The 12,679-nt window shown below is 40.4% G+C and overlaps 1 protein-coding gene across 2 annotated transcripts in view; it reads right to left on the bottom strand.

Moving 5' to 3' along the window:
* Nucleotides 1–12,679, bottom strand: part of LOC119524581 (calcium signal-modulating cyclophilin ligand-like) — a 174,467-nt gene that overhangs the window by 151,620 nt on the left and 10,168 nt on the right. The gene's annotated exons all lie outside the window — the stretch shown is intronic.

Raw genomic sequence — 12,679 nt, 5'->3', positions numbered from 1 at the left:
GAGATGCAGACACAAAGTTAAGAATTAAGGGATCAGGGGACCCACTGCATCTCATGCTAAGTGGATGTTAATGCACCTGTGCTCCAGCTACTTGTTTGTTTCAGAAGATAAGAGAGTATATGCTAAGTGTCCTAAGGCATGCAGAGCCCACCAGATACCCGTGTTTACATCCTGTTGCATATCAGAAGGAACAATCTAGGTTTAGGGCAATGGTAAACATTGTCATCATAGTCACAAGACACATATCTTTACAAGGTGTGCCTGCATAGCATTCCATGCAGGCCTGTGGCCCAGTATTCCAGGCTGCCACCCTGAACATGGTCTAGGTAACATGAAAGACTTGGTTCCCCACAGTAACTGAATGACAACATGAAACACATGAATATACATGGTGTCCCAGAAGGATAAGAGAAGGGAAAAGGTGCAGAAATAATAGAAGAAATAATCACTGAAAATTTCCCAAAGCTTATGAAAGACTTAAAATTACAGATTGAAGGTGTACAGCATACCCCAACATAATAGATCCCAATAGACTTACTCCAAGACCCTTACTGATCAAACTGTACAATATCAAAGACAAAGAGAATTCTGGAAGCAGCAAGAGAAAAGCAAGCCATCACATATAAGTCAAGCTGAATAAAAGTATGTACAAATTTCTCTGCAGAAACCATGGAGGTGAGAAGGCAGTGTAATGATATATTTAAGATACGCAAAGAGAAAAACTGCCAACCAAGATTTCTATACTTGGCAAAACTGTCTCTCAAAAAAATGGAGAGATCAAATATTTTCAGACAGACAGACACTGAGAGAGTTTGTGAATAAGAGACCTGTGCTTCAAGAAATACTAAAGGGAGTGATAAAGGCTGATAGAAAAAGACAGGAGAAAGATTTGGAAAGAGTTTAGAAATTAACACTATCAGGAAGGGTAAAAGAAGAGAGAAAAAAATTAGATATGACATATAAACTCACAAAGACAAAATGATAGAAGAAATTATTGTGCTTTCAGTAATGACAGTAAATATCAATGGATTAAATTCTCCAATAAAAAGACACAGACTGGCAGAAAGGGTTGAAAACAAGGCCCATCTATATTCTGTCTACAAGAAACTCACTTAAAACACAAGGCAAAAAAATAGGCTGATAGTGAAATTTTGTAAAAATATGTATCACAGAAAAAACAACCAGAGGAGAAAAACTAAGATCGTGGCTAGCTGAGACAGGGTGAAAATACACCTCCATGAAAAACACTAGATAAAAACCAGAGGGTGATCCAGAATACCAGTTACAGCGATGTGCCAGCTGGACGAGATCTTCTAGTTCCAAAGGGGCTGTATACTTGGTGAAACCAGGAGTCTGCATTCCAAAATGAGTGAGTGAGCTGGCTGGAAGGCCCACAGCTGTGTGGCATTGTGGGGGAGCCAGGGTTTGGCATTTGCAGACGTACAGGCTCTTTAAAAAAAAAGAGAGAGAAAAAACCCCGAGTGGCTGCAGCAGCAATAGTGGGAACCAGGCAGTAAAACACAGCAAGAGGGAGCTGGGCCAGCCTCTCAGTGTCTGGCCTGGAGATAGCCTGCTGCAGATACCCTTGGGTTCAGGGGAATGAAAGAGTGGGGAGCCAAAAGAAACCCCGCAGCTAGCAGCTCGCTCCTGGGAGGGCTGGATAAACTCCTGCATGGGGCCATGCCCACAGCCCAGAGCCCCACCAGTTGTCCTGGAGCTGGGAAGGAGGAACTGTGCAAGGAGGGGGGTGTGGAGATGCCATATTTGGCCATTTTTGCATCAGGCTGGAAGCGCTCTGGCACAACCAGTGGCCTGGTGCTTCCCTTGAGGGATGGCATGCACTGGTGATGCAGCATGGCATTCCCTCAGCTGAGATCCTGGAGGATCATGGCTGGGTGGGACCCACTTGGAGAACCCAGGGACACTATGCCAAGTCTGGTGGTTTGTGGGACAGTGAGAGAGGGTCTGAGGCTGAAATGCAATGAAGGCTTAGACTCTTGTGGCAGCCTTGAATCTCTGGGAACCTGGGAGATTTGAATATTAAAACTGTCCTTCCTCCCTGGCCACCTGTACACACACCCCACATTCAGGGTGGATGGCTCCAGCAACACACCCAAGCTGAGTTCTCCAACTGAACACCACAAGAATCATTTCCCCACACACTGCAGGGACAAGGTGGAGAAATGACTTGAGGGGTATAGGTGACTCACAGATGCCATCTGCTGGTTAGTTAGCGAAAGTGTACGCCACCAAACTGTGTTTCTGAAAGCTTAGATAGGTTTTCTTTTTCAACTTGAAAGAACCCTATCAAGCAAAGCAAATGTCAAGAGGCCAAAAACAACAGAAAATCTTAATGCATATGATAAAACCAGATGATATGGAGAATCCAACTCCAAACACACAAATCAAGATGTCAGAAGAAACACTGTACCTCACAAAATTAATCAAAGAACTACAGTTGAGGAATGAAAACATGGCAAAGAATTTAAAGGACATGAAGAAGACCATGGCCCAGGATGTAAGCAACATAAAGAAGACCCTAGAAGAGCATAAAGAAGACACTGCAAGAGTAAATAAAAAATAGAAGATCTTATGGAAATAAAACAAACTGTTGGCCAAATTAAAAAGACTCTGGATATTCAGAATACAAGACTAGAGGAATCTAAACATCTCAGTGTCCTAGAAGTCCATAAAACAGAAAATGAAAGAGCAAAAGAAAGAATGGTGAAAAAAATAAAAAATAAAAAATAAAAATGGATCTCAGGGATATGATAGATAAAATAAAACGTCCAAACTTAAGACTCATTGGTGTCCCAGAAGGGGAAGAGAAGGGTAAAGGTCTAGAAAGAGAATTCAAAGAAATTGTTGGGGAAAACTTCCCAAACCTTCTACACAATATAAATACACAAAGCATAAATGCCCAGCAAACTCCAAATAGAATAAATCCAAATAAACCCACTCTGAGATGTATTCTGATCAGACTCTCAAATACTGAAGAAAAGGAGCAAGTTCTGAAAGCAGCAAGAGAAAAGCAATTCACCACATACAAAGGAAACAACAGAAGACTAAGTTGTGACTACTCAATGGCCACCAAGGATGCAAGAAGGCAGTGGCATGACGTATTTAAAATTCTGAGTGAGAAAAATTTCCAATCAAGAATACTTTATCCAGCAAAACTCTCCTTCAAATTTGAGGGAGAGCTTAAATTTTTCACAGACAAACAAATACTGAGAGTGTTAGCTGTGGGCTTTTCTTATTTAACCTTTATCATGTTAAGGAAGTTTCTTTCTATTCCCAGTGTTCTAAGTATTTTTATCATGAAGGTGAGCTGGATTTTGTTAAACACTTTTTCTTTATGAAATGTGATGGTCATGTTTTTTCCCTTATTCTGTTAATGTAGTCTACTACATTAATTAATTTGCTTATGTTGATTCAACTCTGCTTTAACAGGGATGAATCCCATTTGATCAGGGTGTATAATTCTTTTAATTGCTGCTGGATTTGATTTGCAAGCATTTTCTTGGGAATTTTTGCATACATATTCATGAGATATTGTGCTTATATATTAATAAGGAAATATACTTTTATTTTTTATCCTGTCTTCTTCATACCTATCTGGCTTTGGTATGAGGGGGATGGCCTTGCAGAATGAATTACAGAATGCTCTGAACTCTTCAAATTTTTGGAAGATTTTGAGCAGAGTTGGAGTTAATTCTTGGAATGTTTCACAGAATTCCTTGGTGAATCCACCTGTTTCTGGGCATTTCTGCATTGGGAGGTTTTTGATGACTGATTCAATCTTTTAGTAGTAACAGATTTGTTGAATCCTTCTATTGCTTCTTGAGTCACTGTAAGTAGTTTTTGTGCTTGTGAATTTACCCTTTCATCTAGGTTATCTAATTTACTGGTGTAAATTTTTCTTTGGTTCTCTTACACTCCTCACTTCAGAACAGTTGATGTTAATGTCTGTCTTTTCATTTTAGATTTTTGCAATTTTTAACCTTTATCTTTTTTCTTTCTCTGTCTAGCTAAAGGCTTGTCAACTCTTTTTATTTTTTCAAAGAACCATGTTTTGCTTATGCTGATTCTTCCCATTGTTTTGGTATTGTTTCATTTACCTATGCTCTAATGTTTGTTACTTCTTTCCATCTCAGTTTGGGTTTACATTTCCCTTTTTTATCTTTTCTCCAGTTTTTAGGTTAGGACTCACTTCAGGTGAAGAGTTTCTTTTTTAATGCAAGCATACAGACATATAAATTTCTCTCTCAGCATAACCTTCACTGCATCCCATAAATTGAGTAAGTTGTAATTTCATTTTCATTTGTCTAAAGTTATTTCCTAACTTTGCTTCTGATTTTCTGTTTAAAATATTGTTTGAGAGGGGATCCAAGATGGTGGATTAAGAGAGACAGAGAAAAATTCTCCTCCATGAGAAACACTAGATAAAATACAGTAAGTGCTCCAGTATACTGGTTCCAGGGTTCCCCTGGCTGGGCAAGTTCTCCATACTCAGTAACTCTGCACTTGCAGAAAATGAGACTGCCTTTGGAAACATGAGTGTCTGAGGCTTCTGGGGAAATGGCAGCCAAGCCATGACATGGTGGAGAGAAAGGGAGAGACAGTGTTTGGAGGTGGGTTAGTTTAAAATCCTGGCAAGTGTCTTGGAAGCCAGCAGCTAGAGCTGCAGTTGAACACGGTGGATTGTGCCTTCCATGCCTTGGGCACACAACTCAATATCTAGTGTTGGTGGCCCATGGAGTGCACAGCCTAGAGCCAGGGGTGGCACATAGAAATGCCAAGAGCCCTATGCCTATCCCAGGAACAGGGCCCACAGCAGAGAAGGAATGCAGGGAATCTGATCTGAAGGGTTAAGCACAGGCTACAGCACCAGAATATTCCAGCCACAGCCCCAGGAATGGCTTGGAGTACTGGGTCTTAAATCCATCTTCCCTGCCTAATTGCACAGGGCACACCCCCTAAACTCAGGGCTGGAGATCCCAACAGCACACAGAAAACTGGTGCACTGATTGGACTTCCAAAGGGTTTGGACCCCCACTAACTGCAAAGAAGAAGTTATGGAGAACTGGCTTGAAGGTAAGAGGTGAAACAAGATTGTCATCTACTGTAGGTCAGGGAAAGTGCACCCCACCAAGCTTTAGCTCTGTCAAATTATAGATAATTGTTTAAATAAGCCTGAATTTCCTAAAAGAAGCTTATCAAGAAAAGCAAATGCCAAGAGGTCAAAAACAGAAAATTTTAAAGCCTATGAAGAAACTAGAAGATACAGATAACACAAATGCCCAAATTAAAAAACCAAAGGAGACACAGAACTTGGAGCAATTAATCAAACAAATAATCACAAACACCAATATCATGGCTCAGGATATAAAGGACATCAAGAAGAACTTAGAAGAGCACAATGAGTAATTTACCAGAGTAAAGAAAAAATAGAAGAGCTTATGGAAATAAATAATTGTTGATCAAATTAAAAAAGATTCTTGGAAGAAATAGCAGCAGATTAGATGAATTAGAGGAAAGAATAAGCAAAATCAAAAAAAGTGTTAAGGAGAGTGAAAGTAGAAAACAATGAATGGAGAAAAAATTGAAAAATGTGACATGGATCTCAGGGATATGCTGGAAAAATGAAGTGCACAAATATAATTCCACAAGGGGAAGAGAAGTGTAAAGGTCTAGGAGGAGTATTCAAAGACATTGTTTGGGAAAACTTCCCAACCCTTCTAAATGCCAATGTTTGGGAAAACTTTCCAATCCTTCTAAATGCCAGAAATATGCAAATCATAGATGCCCTATAAACTCCAAGAGAATAAATCCAAACAAGCCCAGTCCAAAACATTCTGATCAGATTGTCAAATGCTGATGAGAAGGAGCAAGTTCTGAAAGCAGCAAGAGAGAAGCCATATACCACATACAAGGAAAACCACATAAGACTAATTAGTGACTGCTCAGTGGTTACCATGGAGGCAAGGCAGCAGTGGTATGATATTTAAAATTTGAAAGAGTAAAATTGCCAACCAAGAATTCTTTATCCAGTGAAGCTTTCCTTGAAATTTGAGGTTGAGCATAAAATCTTCACAGACAAGCAAATGCTGAAAGGATGTGCTAACAGACCTTCCCTGCAAGAAATAGTAAAGGGAGGCCTACTGGCAGGGAGAAAAAGAAATGAGAGAGAGATCTGGAGAAGGGCTCAGAACTACAGTGTATTATTAAGGGTACATTAAAGGAAATAAAGAGAAAGAGGGGGAAATATAGCAGACAAATTAAAACCAATGATATGATGGCTGATTCAAGAAGTGCAGTCACAGTAATAATATTGAATGTGAATGGATTAAACTCCACAATAAAAGATATACATTGGCAGAATGGATTTAAAAATATTGACCATCAATATGTTGCTCACAAGAAACTCATACCCAGAGACACAAAGAAATTCAAAGTGAAAGGATGGAGAAAATTATTCCTTGCCAACTACAGACAAAATAAAGGAGGAGTAGCAATATTAATCTCAGATATAATAGAGTTTAAATGTATGGATGTTATAAGAGACTATGAAGGTCACTATATGCTAATAAAAGGGAAAATTCACCAAGAGGAAATAATCATAAATGTCTATGCATCCAAGCAAGGTGCACCAAAGTACATGAGACGATGGCAAAACTGAAGGAAGCAATAGATTTTTCCACAATAATTATGGGAGACTTCAATACATCACTGTCTATAGCTAGATCAGAGGATGAATAAGGAAATTTAAAACATAAAAATTGTGATAAATGAATTTGACTTAACTGATATATATAGAGCATTACATCCCAAATCACTAGGATACACCTTCTTCTCTAGGGCTCACAGAAATTTTTCTAGGATAGACATATTCTGGGTCATAAAACAACCCTTAAAATTTTTTAAAGAATTGAAATTGTTCAAAGCACATTCTTTGACCAAAATGGAATATAATCAGAAGTCAATAACCATCAGAGACAAAATTCACAAATATCTGGAGGTTAAACAACACGCTCCTAAACAATCTATGGGTTAAAGAAGAAATAGCTAGAAAAATTGCTAAATATATAGAGATGAATGAAAATGACAACACAACATATCAAAACCTATGTGATGCAATGGAGGCAGTATAGAGGGAAAAATTTATAGTTTTAAATGCATACATAGAAAAGGAAGAAAGAGCTAAAATCAAATAACTAATGGGACAACTGAAGAAGCTAGAAAATGAAGAGCAAACTAATCCTAAACCAAGTAGAAGAAAAGAAATAACAAAGATTATAGTGGAAATAAATGACATAGAGAAAAAAAGCAATAGAGAGACCAAATAACACCAAAAGTTGGTTCTTTGAGAAGATCAACAAGATTGACAAGCTCCTTGCTAGACTGACGAAATCAAAAGAGAAGACTCATATAAATAAAATAATGAATGTGAAAGGTGACATTACTGCAGATACTGAAGAAGTCTGAAGAATTATAAGAGGATACTATGAATAACTATATGCCAACAAACTAGAAAAATTAGAGGAAGTGGACAATTTCCTGGAAAGACATGAACAACCTTGACTGATCAGAAGAAACAGAAGATCTCAATCAACTAATCACAAGCAAAGAAATCCAATCAGTCATCCAAAAGCTTCCCATGAACAAATGACCAAGGCCAGATGGCTTCACAGGGGACTTCTACCAAACATTCCAAAATGAACTGATACTGATCTTGCTTAAAGTCTTTGAAAAAATTGAAGAAAATGGAACAGTACTTAATGCATTTCATCAAGCAAACATGACTGTAACACCAAAACCAAGTAAAGATGCCACAAGAAAGGAAATTTACAGGCCAATCTCCCTAATGAATATAGATGCAGACAGCTCATATATAAAATGGGCAAGAAATATGAAAAGATAGTTCTATGAAGAGGAAATAAAAATTGTCAATACACACATGAAAAAATATTCAACTTCACTAGATATTAGAGAGATGCATATTAAGACAACAGTGAGATACAATCTCACACCAATTAGAATGGCTGCCAAAATGTCTTTGTAAACTTCAGCTGCTCTCTCAGCTCCATGTATTATTCAAGGTGTCCCTCTTGTCTGTAGCAACCTTTCTCCTTGTGTCTGAGCTTATATAGTGCTCTAAGTAAAGGAATCAAGGCCCATGCTGAATGGGCAGGGCCACAACTCTATGGAAACTATCCAATTAGAGTCATCATCCACAGTTGGGTGGGTCACATCTCCATGGAAACACTCAAAGAATTATGATCTAATCAACACTGATACATCTGCCCGGACAAGATTACATCAAAGATAATGGTGTTTTGGGGACATGATACATTCAAACTGGCACATTCCACCCCTGGACCCCAAAATGACACGATCTTTCCATATACAAATACCTTCCTCCCATTGCAATATCACAAAAAAATTTAGTAACAATACTTAAGTACAAAACCCCATCAAAATCAGTTACAGGCATGTTCTGTCCAAAAGCACAATTTTCCTCAGGCTCTGTACCTGTGAAACTTGAAACAAGTTATCTGCTTCCTATATACAAAGGAGGGACAGTAATAGCATAAACATTCCCATTGCCATAAGGAGAAACAGAAAGGAAAGCAGGGACTAAGGGACCAAAAGAGTTCCTAAAACCTGCAGGGAAAACTCCATTAGATTTCAAAGTCTGAGAGTGATTTGCAGAATGATGTTGCATCCTTGGGGCTTGAGGGAGTGGGAGTCTAACCCTTCCCAAGGGCCTTTGTGGCAGCCCTTTCCTCTCCAAACACTGGGGTGAGTGCTCCAAAATAGCCACACATTGGGGAGACCACCTGCTGGGCCCCACACTCCTCAAACATTTGGGCAGCACCAAGATTCTCTTCCATGTCTGGGGCACACACACAACCACTTCAGAACAGTGGGTGGCAGCCAGGGTCTCCCCAGTTCCCTGGGAATGTGCTTTACCCTCTTTGAGGCCTGAGGTGGCAACACCTTTCCTGAGCATCAAGGTGGATGGCCCATCCTTGACCTCTGAGGCAAACTCACCCTTTCTATGCATATGGGCCACTCCACTCTCCTGTTTTCATAAATGAAAGCTCTTCCTTGGAACTTCCCATTCTCACATTGAAAATGTTGAAAGAGGATTGCCTACTGGCTTATTCCTTCCTCTTTGCTCAGAGCATAAACAAACATTCACTGTACAATCCTTGGTTATGTAGTGCATTTTATGGCACCTGGCCATCCCCATTGCTATATATGTTACCAGCAGTGTAGGAGTGAGGTCCCTTACCTACCGAAAACAGAAGAGGTATGCATGTAGAATACCTCCCTAGGGCTTCAGAGGGGACCTGCTGGCCATTGGAAGTGATGTTCACTAGTGAAGCTGATCTTGCTTTGTCTCTTCTCTATGTGATTAAGCAGTGTTCCATCTGCCTGGTTAAGTTGGTGTTTTGTGGGCAAATCCAACATATATATGGAATTGGTTGGCATCTCTCAGGTAGGACTCAGAACCTACCACAAATGTCTCTTACCCAAAAGGTTGGTATGAACATGATCACCAAAAAAGCACCCCATGGCAAGGTGGAGGTATAAGAATTCTTCAGTTCAGTAATCCTGGTATGGTTTTGGCACCCTGGGAGACAACAGGCTGAGTAACTTGCCTTCCTCTACCTTTAAGGAACAAATTGAAATGTGAGAAAACTTTATGTTAAGAAACATGAACCAGTTTGATGGCTGGCTGAGAATGGATATGTGAGTAGTGGGCCCTAGAAACATGAAGGAATCTTTACCTGGCTCCTGTTGCACACTCCTAGAGCACCCACCAACCATCATGGTGTTTCAAGGATGTTAAATGTCTCCCAAGGGGAATCTGAAATATTCTTCCACAAGTGAAACACAGAAATTAAAATATATATTAAAAAGCCAGGTGACTATCATGTGGCATGGTTATTGCATATATTCAAAAAGGTGCCAATCTAGACTTAGATGCCTTGATCAAAATGGCACAGCCTGAGGAAATTATTTACTGATCCCCTGCTAAAACACATTTTTGCCCACACAGAACAGCCAACCAGGCAAACCCATGCCACTTTTTGTCTGAGACCTTTGGAGCATGATAGCATTGTTCCCAACTGTGTGGAACTTCTCAACAAAACCCCCAAGGAAAATTGTTCATGAGGCCATAACTGCCCTCTACATTAAGGTAATATACATGGCTATATGATTCCACTCCTGGGCAGGATGTGGATGAGACAGTACTCCCTCAAACACCACTGGAGGTATTCATGAGACAAGGGATTCTCCAGTGGAAGACACCCATGCCCCTTCTGTTCTCCCTGGGGATGAGTGGGCAAAATGATGGAAAATATTCTACACCACATCCCACTTTCTTATGGAAGCAACACAGATGCAGGCTAGATAGATGGAAATCAGGATAAAAGAAGATGCATTCAAGAGCCAGATAGGGAAGACAACGGAAAAACACCAGGGAAAGACAAAAGAAGTGGTGAGGTCCACCTTCATGGGACTGTGACTTTGATTACTAAAACAGGATACAGAAATTGCTGTGATGCATCTGGAAGATCACTGCTAATGCCAACACTAAAAGGAGAAAGGGGCCCTCTAAAGTAGATGTTGAAGCAATCATAGGAGCCAATAAAGAGCAGCAGGAAAAGGATAGGAAGGACTGGAAAGATTTAGCATACTGCATAGCTGCTCTTTGCTGAGTATTGAGTGAAGCATATCTTCCCTGTACTCTTATTGGGAAAGTGAGGAGGGCAGTTCCAAGGGTAAGCATACAGAGAACAATATGGAAAATGATTCACCTTGACTGTAGCCCAGTATTATGATCAATGGCAGCAACTAAATACCAACCCCTGCTTTGAATAGCAGCTTTTAGCCTATTATTCAACCTTAGTGGAGACTGAAAATTTAGCCACTGATGTGCCCTCTGTGACTCTAGGGCCAGAACCGCCCATGGTTCTCACTAATCCTACAAACAAAGACAAGTTCAACAAAGCATCCTGATTAAATGGAAATGGTACATCCAAGAGCAAGCCCCAGCAGGACCTTAAGGAGTGAATTGGCAGCATGAACAAAGTTCTATTTTGCTGGATGGGGCCAGATAGCACACAGAGGTTGGTCCAGCCTCACCCTTGGTTATGTGCAGCAGTCCAGCTGATGATATGGCTCAGTTCAGAGATCAAACTGCAAAACTCATAGCTGATGGACTCCATTAGGCCACTGCAGGAATCTGTTCAAAGAATAACCACCTTTTGATTGAGACTGGAGGGTGTTCTGTCCAATGGGTTGAACTCCACGTGGTGGTCATGGTTGTTCAGACTACTCCACCAACATTCTGCTACATATTTATGGAGTCAGTGACATTTGCAAACTATCAATATTGTCCAGGGACTGGCAAGTCAATGATTGGATTATAAGAAGCTCCTCAATGTGGGCACAGGTGCTATAGCAACAGCTTGTGAGGTGGGAAAATGAATATGTCACCATTATTGATACCCATTATAAATGCTATTTGAAACAAAAACACATGGAACTTCCATGCTGATCAACCATGCACCCAAGTTGCCATGACTGCCTACTGCATCTGCCACAGGATACAGCCCAATCCAGAAGCAAGAATGGGTCAAATCATGAGAAATCACTCTAGAAGAATCAGAGGCCAAAGGCAGAGCAGTCATGTAACAATGAACTCAGGTGACACATCATGGTGTGATGGACCATATCAGGTAGGGATATCAGGACTTGCATGTAAGTTTGAACTCAACCACATTAATCTGCTACCCCTATCATGGGTTCCAATGGTGTCTCACCACTTGAGAGATCCAAGATGTGATACAGCAATTCACATTCAGCATGCGGATGCTGCCTTGAAGAAACTCATGGGCTATGTGAATTGATATACAAGACTCCAATCAGATGAAGATATCCCATTTACAACTCACATGGCTCAGCAATGAGTGTGCTCCCATGGTGTGACAAAGGCCTATCATGCTCCCTACAACCTTCAAGAAAATGGGGCAATAGAACATTGGATTGGATGGCTCAAGTAACAGCTACCCAATGACCATAAGGGAGAATTTATTGAATGGTACCCCTGTGTAATTAAGGCTACTGCGACATTGAAAGCTGTATTCCAGTAGAAGGCAAACATGACAACAGGTCACATGGAACCAGGAGCCATGGGATTTTAGAACACAAAGTTCCCAGATGCAGCCAAGCATAATTCCTAAGAAAGGAAACTCCTGGTGTACTATTGGGCTGTGGTAGGAATAGAAATGATTGTCAAAATCTCTCAGTCCTCCTGAGGATAGAAATCCCCATCTTATCCTCAGTTCTGGGTAATCATTACACCTACCCAGGCAGTGTCAAATGATAAGAGTATCAAGTGGAAGTGGTAAATCCAGGAGTTGATTGCCCGGGTTCCCAGGAAGTGAAATGCTTGCATACACAGTTGGCAAAAGTGCCCATCAAATATGAGCATGTTGAAATATGAGAAAAAGTTCATTTTCCACATGCATTGGAGTGACAATGCCAACTCATGGATATCCCCTCAGATGCTCAGTGCTGATTCACTCATGGGTAAGCCAAGCTGAAATCATCTGGCATCCTTTGGGTGGCAGCCACTGTTCCCCTTGTATCAGTCAGATAT

This window comes from Choloepus didactylus (genome assembly GCF_015220235.1).
Source record: "Choloepus didactylus isolate mChoDid1 chromosome 11 unlocalized genomic scaffold, mChoDid1.pri SUPER_11_unloc2, whole genome shotgun sequence".
Classification (NCBI taxonomy): domain Eukaryota; kingdom Metazoa; phylum Chordata; class Mammalia; order Pilosa; family Megalonychidae; genus Choloepus; species Choloepus didactylus.
This window is presented reverse-complemented; position numbering and strand designations above follow the sequence as displayed.